Source organism: Triticum urartu, chromosome 2 (genome assembly GCF_003073215.2).
Source record: "Triticum urartu cultivar G1812 chromosome 2, Tu2.1, whole genome shotgun sequence".
Classification (NCBI taxonomy): Eukaryota; Viridiplantae; Streptophyta; class Magnoliopsida; order Poales; family Poaceae; genus Triticum; species Triticum urartu.
Window position 1 is genome coordinate 230,967,896 of NC_053023.1, and position 10,971 is coordinate 230,978,866.

General features: G+C 48.0%; 1 pseudogene; it reads right to left on the reverse strand.

Annotated features, from left to right (window-relative positions):
• LOC125535918 overlaps nt 1–6,720 on the reverse strand; it is a 38,649-nt pseudogene extending 31,929 nt beyond the window's left edge.
• Nucleotides 6,721–10,971: the final 4,251 nt, after the last annotated feature.

Here is a 10,971-nt window from a genome sequence, read left to right on the forward strand (position 1 = left end):
CTCTGTATTCGTTCAAGCCTTTTTCGAGATTGTTATCTCATTCAAGCCATTTAATTCAACCGGCGCAATCTCTCTTTCAAATCTTTCAATGGTGTTTCTTTTGAGTGGTCCCTAACCCAAGTCTTTTCCCAGGATCTTACCTGACTCTTCTAATTTTCCCGAAGTTATTCTCAAATTCATTTCTAAGTTTGATGTAAGAATGAATTGTTATCAGTCATATGTCTTCCTCCAAGATCTTTCAAATTCTTTCATCGTTGGCTCAACCTCTTCGCTTTTGATTCTCCCGGAGTGTCTAAACAATTCTTAGTGGTGGTTCTCGTCATCATCCTCAACATTTGAAGACCGAAGAAGATTTTCTCTTAAATCTTGCTTCGTTCTCTTGAAGAAGCGTGGTTCTAGCTTGTTGCCACCCTCTCATAATTATTTTCGATTGTGAGAATTCTTTTCACCCATCTGGAGCAATTCAGGAGTCTTTTTAGTTTGATTCTCTGGAGCCCATCATCTCATAATTATCCATTCCAGCTTTCAGCTCTTGTTCTCCAAATCTTACTGCTGCATCATTCAAGTATTATCTAATCAGCTCGTGATCTCTTCATTCTCTTGTATCTAAATTTCCTCAATTATCTTTGTTCATTTTCAAATTCTTACCGGTGATTCATCCCTTTACTTTGTTCGTTTTTCAATTCTTACGGTGGTTCGTTCAAGATCTCTCTTCCTTGGTTATCATATCAATTCATTCGTTCTTTCCAATCCTACCGGTGGTTCGTTGAAGACCTTCCCAAGTTGGCGCTATATCTACCTTAGTCTTTTCTACGAGAATAAGTAGTTTGCCAAATCCGTTGCTTACCATCAATCTAAATTGGTGAAGGATGCGCATAACGTAATTCTTATTATTGTTTCATACAAGTGCTCTAATTTCTTATTTTCGGAGTGGTTCATCATATCACGTTCTCAGTTCGAGATGCTTTATCTTTTCTTCCGGAGTTCCAAGTTTCCACTTTATCTTGTCGCAAAGCTTCATCCAATCATTGCAAGGCTTCACCTTGTGTTTTCAACCTCTCTTTCCTTCTGTTTGATCATCCTTTTTTTACCGGAGTTCTTCATGGAGGCTCTACATGATGGTTCATAAAGGATTTAATTCCTTCTCGAAGTATTCATCGAGATTCTTTTCAAAGGAGCTCAAGTATTCTTCATCTTGCATTCCAAAGTGAAATTCTTTCTACCTTATCTTTTGGGATGGTGTTATGTCATTCTTGACAATTTCTCTTCGTGTTTCACGATTCACAAGTGTCAGCAATGAGATATTTAAATCCATCATTTTCTCTTCGTTCAAGAGATCTTTTCAACCCATCAATCTCTTCATTGGAATTATCTTGGGTTATATTTCACCGAAAGCTTTCCCTAAGGATTGTTGCAAATTATGGTGCTCATAAATGACCCAAGTTCTTCTTTCATCCTCCCGGTGAAATAAGTTTGTCATCTCCTTGTTGACCTTAGTCCAATCTATTGTTTTCGTTACTGGCAGAATTTCACCTCATAATTTTGAGACGTTTTCCATAAGCCCACTACAAGTTTATTCGTTTCGTTGTTAGTTTTCCAACAATTACGTTATAACCTTCTTGGAAGGGTGCTTTCCAAGCCCATTTGTGGCAGAAGTTGGCATTTTCTTCACCATTCTGTCATTCCAATGATCTATCGTCTATTATTTCTTCCGGAGGCATAGTGATATTGCTCTCTTCACTCATCATCTTGTATTTGGAGGATCGTGTTCTTTTCTGTGCTTATCCATTTAATCGGAGTGTTGTGTCATCTCCTCAAGTTCTTTTCATCTTATCAAGTCGTGCATCTCTTTTCAATCGGAGCATTGTCCAAATTATATCATTCTTATTCCTTCTCTATCTTGTTTTAACCGGAGTGGTTCCAATATCTATCTTGGCATTTAACCTCAAGGTTTTTCGCAATGTTCTTTGTTCCTCTTTTCTAACAGAGTGTTTTTGACTTTGTTCACCTTCCTTGTATTCTTTTCTCGAAATTGTTTAACCTCTAAAGGTTCTTTGGTTTCGGTCATTTGTCAAAGAAGCAATTAGTTTTACCTCTCCTCTTCCTCTTCCGTTTTCCCTCCGGTGCCATCCTAGATCTCGGGACGAGATCCTTTCATAGTGGTGGAGTATTGTAACGCCACGAGACCGTTGTGCCAGGTGTCTTCCAGTTATTCGTTGTTGTTGCCTTGTCATTCTCTTGCGTGTTGCATCTTGCCATGTCATCATGTGCATTGCATCATCATGTTTTCAAAACTTGCATCTGTCCCGGTCTCCCCGTTTTTTCCGTTGTCCGTTCTGAACCCAGCCAAACTCGCACGTGCCTGTGGCATGTCCGAAATATTATTTTATAAGTGGCCGGAAAATGTTCTCGCGATGGGTTGAAAGTTGGCATGCGGTGTTGTTTTGTTGTCAGTAGACCGCCTGCCAGGTTTCATTTCATTCAGAGTTCGTTTGATGCCCCAATGGATAACTATAGCGACAATATAGTCGGTCAAGACGTCGGACGTTTTCGGTCTCCGGAAACAGTCGCCGGGTCTCTCTCTTCTCTCAGCCCTAGGCTTTCTGCACAGCCCACTACCACTCACCGTCAGGCCCTACCTAACCTCTCTCGTCATCCCGTGACCCTCCTCGCGCGCGCGTCCGAAAGCTGTCCCGGACCCGACCCGGGCAGTCGTCACCAACGGGTCCGGATCATTCCCAAACATCTACATTACATCACCGTTTTCTTATTTAGACTCCCTACCTAATTTTTTTTCTCGACCCTCAGATTCCGATCGGAGGGACTAGGTCGCCTCTAATCTCTAACCCACATGCTATATATGTATCAGTCCAGCCCTAATTTGTGGAGAGCTGTCCCATCCGCCGATTCCCTCCGCCGCCGCTGCTGTGTTTCCTCGGGATCCCCTCATTCCTTCCCGAACCAACCCAGCCTCCACCGTGCCTCGCCCCGATCCAAATGCACCAAAGCCACCGCGTCCCGCACCCACAGCCTCGTGCGCCCGAGGCCTCGCCTCTTCCCGACCTCACCTGAGTTCAGGGAGCACGCGCCCCTCGTCACCGCGCCGCCCGGCGAGCCTGCCAGCCGGCGACCTCGACCTCAGGCCGGCCCCGTCGCGTGACCTCTTCCTTCCCTTCCTCCTCTGGTTCTTCTTCCTCTCACTCACCCCGCCTGTCTCTCTCTCTCGCAGGTGGAGTCCATGGCGCCCCCGTCCGGGCCTCCACCACCGCTGCCGCCTCCGGCCCCCACTCATTGAGCCCCGGCCATCCCCATTCATCAGCCGCCTCGAGCCACCCCGCCGTCAGCCAAGTTCCCGCTTTGCGTCGCGACGCCCCTGGGCCCCTCTGCTTCCCTGCTCCAGATCGAGTGTCAAGCGTCGCTGCCTCTCCTGCCGACTGGAACCCCGCCGGATCCGGTGACCCTTGTCGCCGCCGTCGCCAAGAACCTCGCCAGAGAACCATGTCCCGCTCCTGGAACCGCTCGTCTCCGTCGCCTGCCACCGCTCTGAACCTGCGCCTTCGCAATCTCCGCATCTCGTGTGCGTGCGAGCGCACGCCTGTGCCCGCACGAGGGCCGCATCGCGTTGACCGAGGCCCAGTAGCGTTCTTCGTTCCCTAGGCCGACCCTTCTTCCTCAATCGGGCCAAGGCCCATGGTGAGGCAAACCCCCCAGTGCCTCTTTCTTTTTCCTTCCTTTGGGCCAGCTAGTTTCGGCCCGTGTATGTTTTTTCCAGCGCCCGGGAATTTGCTAATTAATCCAGTAAAACAGATTTGCAAAAAAAACCTCAGCTTCATGCATTGAATAACTAAATAACCGTGCATCGGTTCAAAATGATCTAAATATGAAAAATGCTTAGAATTTTGTGTAGATTAATAATTTGCAACTTTCATGAATGTTTGACATGTTTAAAATGTTGTTTGGTTAAATTTGCTCCTATGCCATGTTAAAATGTTTTAATTCATAACTAAATAACTGTAGCTCCAAACCTAACAAACTTTATATATAAATGGGGTAGAAAAATGCCTAGTTTAACATGGTGCACTCCTCTTGCATGTTTAAAAAATCTAAAATATGGTTTAGGGCAGAGCAGTACCAAACCTAAAATATGCACATGAGGAGTTTCCGGACTTGTTGTTTGTTGTTCCGGCCTCATTTAAACTTGCCTAGATAGGTAGTTTTCATTTGCTTCACCTCTTGCCATGTTAATCAACATTTAACATTGTTGGGTACATAAACGAGAGTGAGATAAATAATTGATGTGGTGTTCCGTCAATATGCAACTCGTTGCATATTGAACTCCACTTAATTTCTAGTATTGTTTGTTTCACTTTGCCATGCCATGCCTCATTAAACCGGACATGCGTCATTCTTGGTTATGCATCATGCCATGTTTATATGATGGTTGTTTACCATGTTGTTTTTCTTCTTTCTGGTGTTGCTTCTTCAGGTTAGTTCCGATAACGTCGCGTTTGTGAGGATCCGTTCGACTACGTCCGTTTGTCTTCTTCATGGACCCGTTCTTCTTCCTTGCGGGATCTCAGGCAAGATGACCATACCCTCGAAATCACTTCTATCTTTGCTTGCTAGTTGCTCGCTCTTTTTCTATACCGCGATATCTACCACTTGCTATATCATGCCTCCCATATTGCCATGTCAAGCCTCTAACCCACCTTGTCCTAGCAAACCGTTGTTTGGCTATGTTACCGCTTTGCTCAGCTCCTCTTATAGCGTTGCTAGTTGTAGGTGAAGATGGAGTTTGTTCCATGTTGGAACATGGTTATTGTTGGGATATCACAATATCTCTTATTTAATTTAATGCATCTATATATTTGGTAAAGGGTGGAAGGCTCGGCCTTATGCCTGGTGTTTTGTTCCACTCTTGCCGCCCTAGTTTTCGTCATACCGGTGTTATGTTCCTTGATTTTGCGTTCCTTACGCGGTTGGGTGTTATGGGAACCCCTTGACAGTTCGCTTTGAATAAAACTCCTCCAGCAAGGCCCAACCTTGGTTTTACCATTTGCCACCTACGCCTTTTTCCCTTGGGTTTTGTAGACTCAAGGGTCATCTTTATTTTAACCCCCCGGGCTAGTGCTCCTCTGAGTGTTGGTCCAAACTAGAGTCCTTTGCAGCGCCACCTCGGGGCAACTCGAGGTTTGGTTTTAGTTGTACGAAGCGCTCATCCGGTGTGCCCTGAGAACGAGATACGTGCGACTCCTATCGGGATTTGTCGGCATATCGGGCGGCTTTGTTGGTCTTGTTTTACCATTGTCGAAATGTCTTGTAACCGGGATTCCGAGTCTGATCGGGTCTTCCTGGAAGGAATATCCTTCATTGACCGTGAGAGCTTGTGATGGGCTAAGTTGGGACACCCCTGCAGGGTTTTGAACTTTTGAAAGCCGTGCCCGCGGTTAATGGCAGATGGGAATTTGTTAATATCCGGTTGTAGAGAACTTGAAACTTATCTTAATTAAAATGCATCAACCACGTGTGTAGCCGTGATGGTCTATTTTCGGCGGAGTACGGGAAGTGAACACGGTTTTGGTGTTATGTTTGAACGTAAGTAGTTTCAGGATCACTTCTTGATCACTTCTAGTTTCACGACCGTTGCTTTGCTTCTCTTCTCGCTCTCATTTGCGTATTTTAGCCACCATATATGCTAGTGCTTGCTGCAGCTCAACCTCATTACCCCTTTCCTACCCATAAGCTTAAATAGTGTTGATCTCGAGGGTGTGAGATTGCTGAGTCCCCGTGACTCACAGATTACTTCCAAAACAGTTGCAAGTGCCGATGATGCCAGTGCAGGTGACGCAACCCAACTCAAGTGGGAGCTCGATGAAGATCGTGTTCGTTGTGTTGTTTCGTTTTCCAGTTGATCAGTAGTGGAGCCCAGTCGGGGCGATCGGGGATCTAGCATTAGGGGTGGTCTTCTTTTATTTTGGTTTCGTAGTCGGACCTGGATTGTATTCTGGATGATGTAATGCTATATTTATATATTCTGTGAAGTGGCGATTGTAAGCCAACTCTTTATCCCTTTCTTATTCAGTACATGGGATGTGTAAAGATTACCCCTCTTGCGACATGCCTACTATGCGGTTATGCCTCTAAGTCATGCTCTGACACGTGGGAGATATAGCCGCATCATGGGTGTTACACCTCCCTCGAAGCGAGCCCGCCGGCTAGTCATAACCGTCGCTGCTTGAGCTCCTGCCGGAGGAAGAGCCGCCGCTGCTAGATGAGCCATGGTCGTCGCCAAGAAGCTCACCCTCAGCGTCACCACTGCTTTCGTCAAGGCCAAGCTCATCGTCGCCGCCGTCGTCTTCGGGGCAGTACCCCACGCGGCCTCCATCTTCCCCGAACACCCTCGACGAAGAGGGTCGCGACGCCGTCATACTTGAAGTGGAGGGTGCACCTCCCGCTCAGACCACATGCACGAGCAAACGTCTTCCAGCCGCGGGTCAGTGTCACGTTGCCCGTGGCGGAGACCTCGACTGCGGCCCATGAGGCCTTACTGCAGCAGTCGTCAGCCTGCAACCAGAGGCCGTCAGGCCCCAGGGCCGGTAGCTCGCCGGCAAAGAAGCGCAGAAGATGGAGCCAGGTGCCGGCCGGCCTCTCCGACCACACGACGAACTCCGGGAGCACCTTCGCTGAGTGGAAGCGCAGCCGAGGAGGCCGGACAACCATGGTGCACCTCCCCTCATCACAGGGGGTGCCTCGCCCTTGGCGGCTTCCACCACGAGAAGGAGCACCGCCACGGCCGCCCAGGGCGGCGCCGACCCCTGAAGGAGTGCACCCGCGCCCCCGAGAGGCCACCGCAGGGGTCGCGACGTGCTTACGGGGGCAGCCTCGCCCTCTCTTGGGCGGCGGCGAGCCGGGTCCCTCCTTGGGGGACCTTCCCCTTCTCAACGGTGGAGAACTTCCTCGTCGGCGCCTTAAGGACTACAGCAAGGTGGCGAGGCAAAGAGGAGGAACAAGAAGCAGGCAGCAAGAAGATGGAGATGAGCAAGGGGGCTCCGCCCCTCTCTTCATTTATAGCCGAGGGAGGCCAGCCGCCGGCCTCCATGATCCCGCACAATGATGGTTTTATCTTCATGAAGTGAAGTCTCATCAAGCCGGACGGTTGCCGAGGCAGCATGGGGAAGCGGAGGCGCCCACGTCCCATCAATCGCCATGCGTCGACCAAGGCCGCAGGCGATTAGGGCCCGCGGTGCTCCGCATTTGCCCTTTGGCTTCGCCTCGAAGCCAAGTACAAGCGCGCCTTGGGCTCGGGGGCTACTATTGGCATTCTGGGAACGGGAGTACCCAGACTTGCCTACCTGCGGCCCACGGCATGGCTCCATCGACGGCCTGGTACGGCCCTGCGTCAACGGCAACAATCCAAGACCCTCACGAGGCGGACAGCATCCAGGGCCTCCCTGGGGCCGGCCTCACCAGGCTGGCTCCCGAGGAACGGAGATATCTATGCAAGGTGCACCTCGCGAGGTTCATATGACGTGACCCATGACGACCAAGGCCAGGCGGGCGCCAGCGGGCGCAGTGTACCAGTTGAAGGAAATATGCCCTAGAGGCAATAATAAAATTATTATTTATTTCCTTATATCATGATAAATGTTTATTATTCATGCTAGAATTATATTAACCGGAAACATAATACTTGTGTGAATACATAGACAAACAGAGTGTCACTAGTATGCCTCTACTTGACTAGCTCGTTGATCAAAGATGGTTATGTTTCCTAGCCATTGACATGAGTTGTCATTTGATTAACGGGATCACATCATTAGGAGAATGATGTGATTGACTTGACCCATTCCGTTAGCTTAGCACTCGATCGTTTAGTATGTTGCTATTGCTTTATTCATGACTTATACATGTTCCTATGACTATGAGATTATGCAACTCCCATTTACCGGAGGAACGCTTTGTGTGCTACCAAACGTCACAACGTAACTGGGCGATTATAAATGTGCTCTACAGGTGTCAACGAAACCGAGTTGGTCACGTTGTGTGATCCGGCTTGGACTCTTGTAAGCCAGGGGGCTCGACCTATGTATATAAAGGCGAGACCCTGTGGCAGGTTAACTCAAGAAACAATTGATCGATAGCTAGGTCAAGCGATTCTGCTCCCTTGTAATCAATATTCAAGCAATAGTCAACAAAAGCAGGAGTAGGCTTTTACCTCATTGTGAGGGTTCGAACATGGGTAAACCCCGTGTCCTTGTCCCGTTCAACCCCTTCAAGCTAACCTACGTTGCGATGGCTCCAACCTAAGTCCTTCTCCCGTGACAAAACCACGACAGGTCCCGATCTGGTAGTCTTGACTAGATGGTAACAAGACACAACGGAGCACCTATGTTTACCCAGGTTTGGGCCCTCTCAAAGAGGTAAAACCATATGTCCTGCTTATTTGTATTGATGATGGAGTATAGGTTTATCTACCTGGAGATCGAGTATGAATGAGTTGGCCTCTACGGTCTACACCCCTCTACTTATATAGAAGTCGGGGTACCTATGGTTATACATGGTCAGTTACATCTGAAGATAAGCATGCCGAAGATTGCATTCGTGCCTTGGAATATGTGCCAAGTCTTTGGAAGATTCCTCCTGGGGCCTGACAAATGTGGCCCATTGGTTGGTTGTTTTGGGGGTCCTTGGCCCGACCCACATGTTGGGGAGCCGACCTGATTAGCACCCCCTTATCTGGGACACCATCAGCAAGGTTGGTGAAGAAGGCTCCGGCAATGGAATCCCCCTCCTGCAGAGCTCCGGAACAGTCCTCCAGATTGGAACTTCATCAAATAGGAACTTGCGGCGGCGACAAAATTCTTCTAAAAATATGGCGGATGGTTTCGGTATTTATAGGGATTTATGGCGATGGAACGGAGATATGGCAGTAACTATGGGCCCCACACGCTTAAGCGGCACGCCCTAGGGCCAGGGCGCGCCACCTGGCCGTGTGGCCCCCTGGTGCAAGTCTTGTCCTCCCCCGAGGCTTCTAGGGTCCTTCGTTGTCCAGAAAAAATCATCAATAATTTGCATCATGTTTTGACCTTCCTAAATATTGATTCCCTGTGAAACCAAATACAAACAGGAAACATAAATTGACACTGGGCACTAAATTAATAGATTAGTCAAGAAAAATAACATAAATTGCTATAAAAAGTACATAAAATTGATAATATAATAGCATGAAACAATCAAAAATTATGGATACGTTTGAGACGTATCAGAGGCCATGTTCTGCTCTGGGAATGCCAGGCCTTGTGTGGATGGGCTTGCCCTCGCTGTGGTTGTGACCAAGATTCCTCCTAGTGGTGTAGACGAGTTTCTGAGCGAAAGATTCACGTTTCCGGCGCCGGCGGTGCCCATGGGTGCCGCTTGCTTATTGGATACGTTGTCGTGGGTCTTGTCCCAGTTCCAAGGTTCCAAGTGAAAACCTCTGTCTCTTTGCTCGGACTCGGCAGCGGCGATGCTTCATGACATCACTCTTGGGGGCATTGTTATGGAGCTGAGGAGGCTTTGGTCGGGCCTTGGTGAGGTCTTTTGATTTGCTTTGTAAGAGGGCCTCCTCACCATATTGTATTGTTCGCCTGTGTACTTTGGTGTGTTTTATTTTATATATAAAGCGAGGCGAAAGCCTGTTTCGAGAAAAACTTGAAATATTGCTGAGGAATGCTTGTCAAATACTCCCTCAGTTCCTAAATATTTGTCTTTCTAGACATTTCAAATGACTACTATATCCGGATGTATGTAGACATATTTTAGAGTGTAGATTCACTCATTTTGCTCCGTATGTAGTCACTTGTTGAAATGCCTAGAAAGACAAGTATTTAGGAACGGAGGGAGTAGATTATTAGTACACATTTGTATCAACCATGCAATTGGTCAAATCTCGCATTTGTGGGGTGATATTGACTTGTAGTGGCTGAAGAAATTGTTTTGCTATTTTAACTCTAGGTTAGTCTACTACTAGCGGCTTATTCAATCACGTTAGCAATTCAGTATGAAAGGTAAGTGATCGATAGATAGCTCTAGCAGGTACTCCTTCCGTCCCATAATCTAAAACGTTTTTTGACACTACACTAGTGCCAAAAAACGTCATACATTATGGGACAGAGGGAGTACATTTTGGGGGGTGGGGGGGGGGGGGGGGGGTAGCAAATGTAGGTGTTATTTGGTATAGGCCTTATCTCTTCTATCTGAAAAAGTGCAAAATGGTTAGTGTTTTTTCTGGCTTTGCTAGGACTTGCTTTGATTTCTTTAGATCTCATGTTTTCTCACCAAAGAAGCTGGGATATAGTGGTAGTGTATGTGACTTAAGAGGACACAATGACTACGAGAATGTTAGTTAATTAGTGGCTCGTTACATTTTTTTGTTATCCCATGACAAGGCGCAGGTTCTTAGGCCCCGCTTGGAATGTCGTTTCTCAGCCCATTACATCTGTAAAACATCCCCTCCGTAAAAGAAAACAGTTGGGCTTCGACTAGGTGCTTGGAACGTCGTTTTCAGGCTGTAAAAATACAACTTTTACACCCGGAACAGACACGTAAATGATGCAGATCCCTGGGCGCCGTATTTCCCCACCTCCTCGCTCGAGACCAGGTTAAGCGTTGCGCCGCCGTAACGAGGGACAGGGAGGCGTCGCCGCATCCACGACGCAAAGGGCAAGGCACTGGCTACTTACAGGACGAGAGACCTCGTCCGCTCCGAAGCCGGTGAGGTCCCCGGCAACCGTGATGTGTGTGTGCGTGTGCGGGGGGTCTAAGGGCAGGTGGCCGTTTGAAAGCGACGGTGACGGCGGCGAGCACCGGCCACTCAGTCCCTCCTCTTGCTTCAAGCGGCCAGATCCGCACCATGCTACCAGTCTCCTCTGTCCCCTTCCCATCCTCTGAATGCCTGCTGTATTTCTTCAATCATCGTTCGATGATACAGTG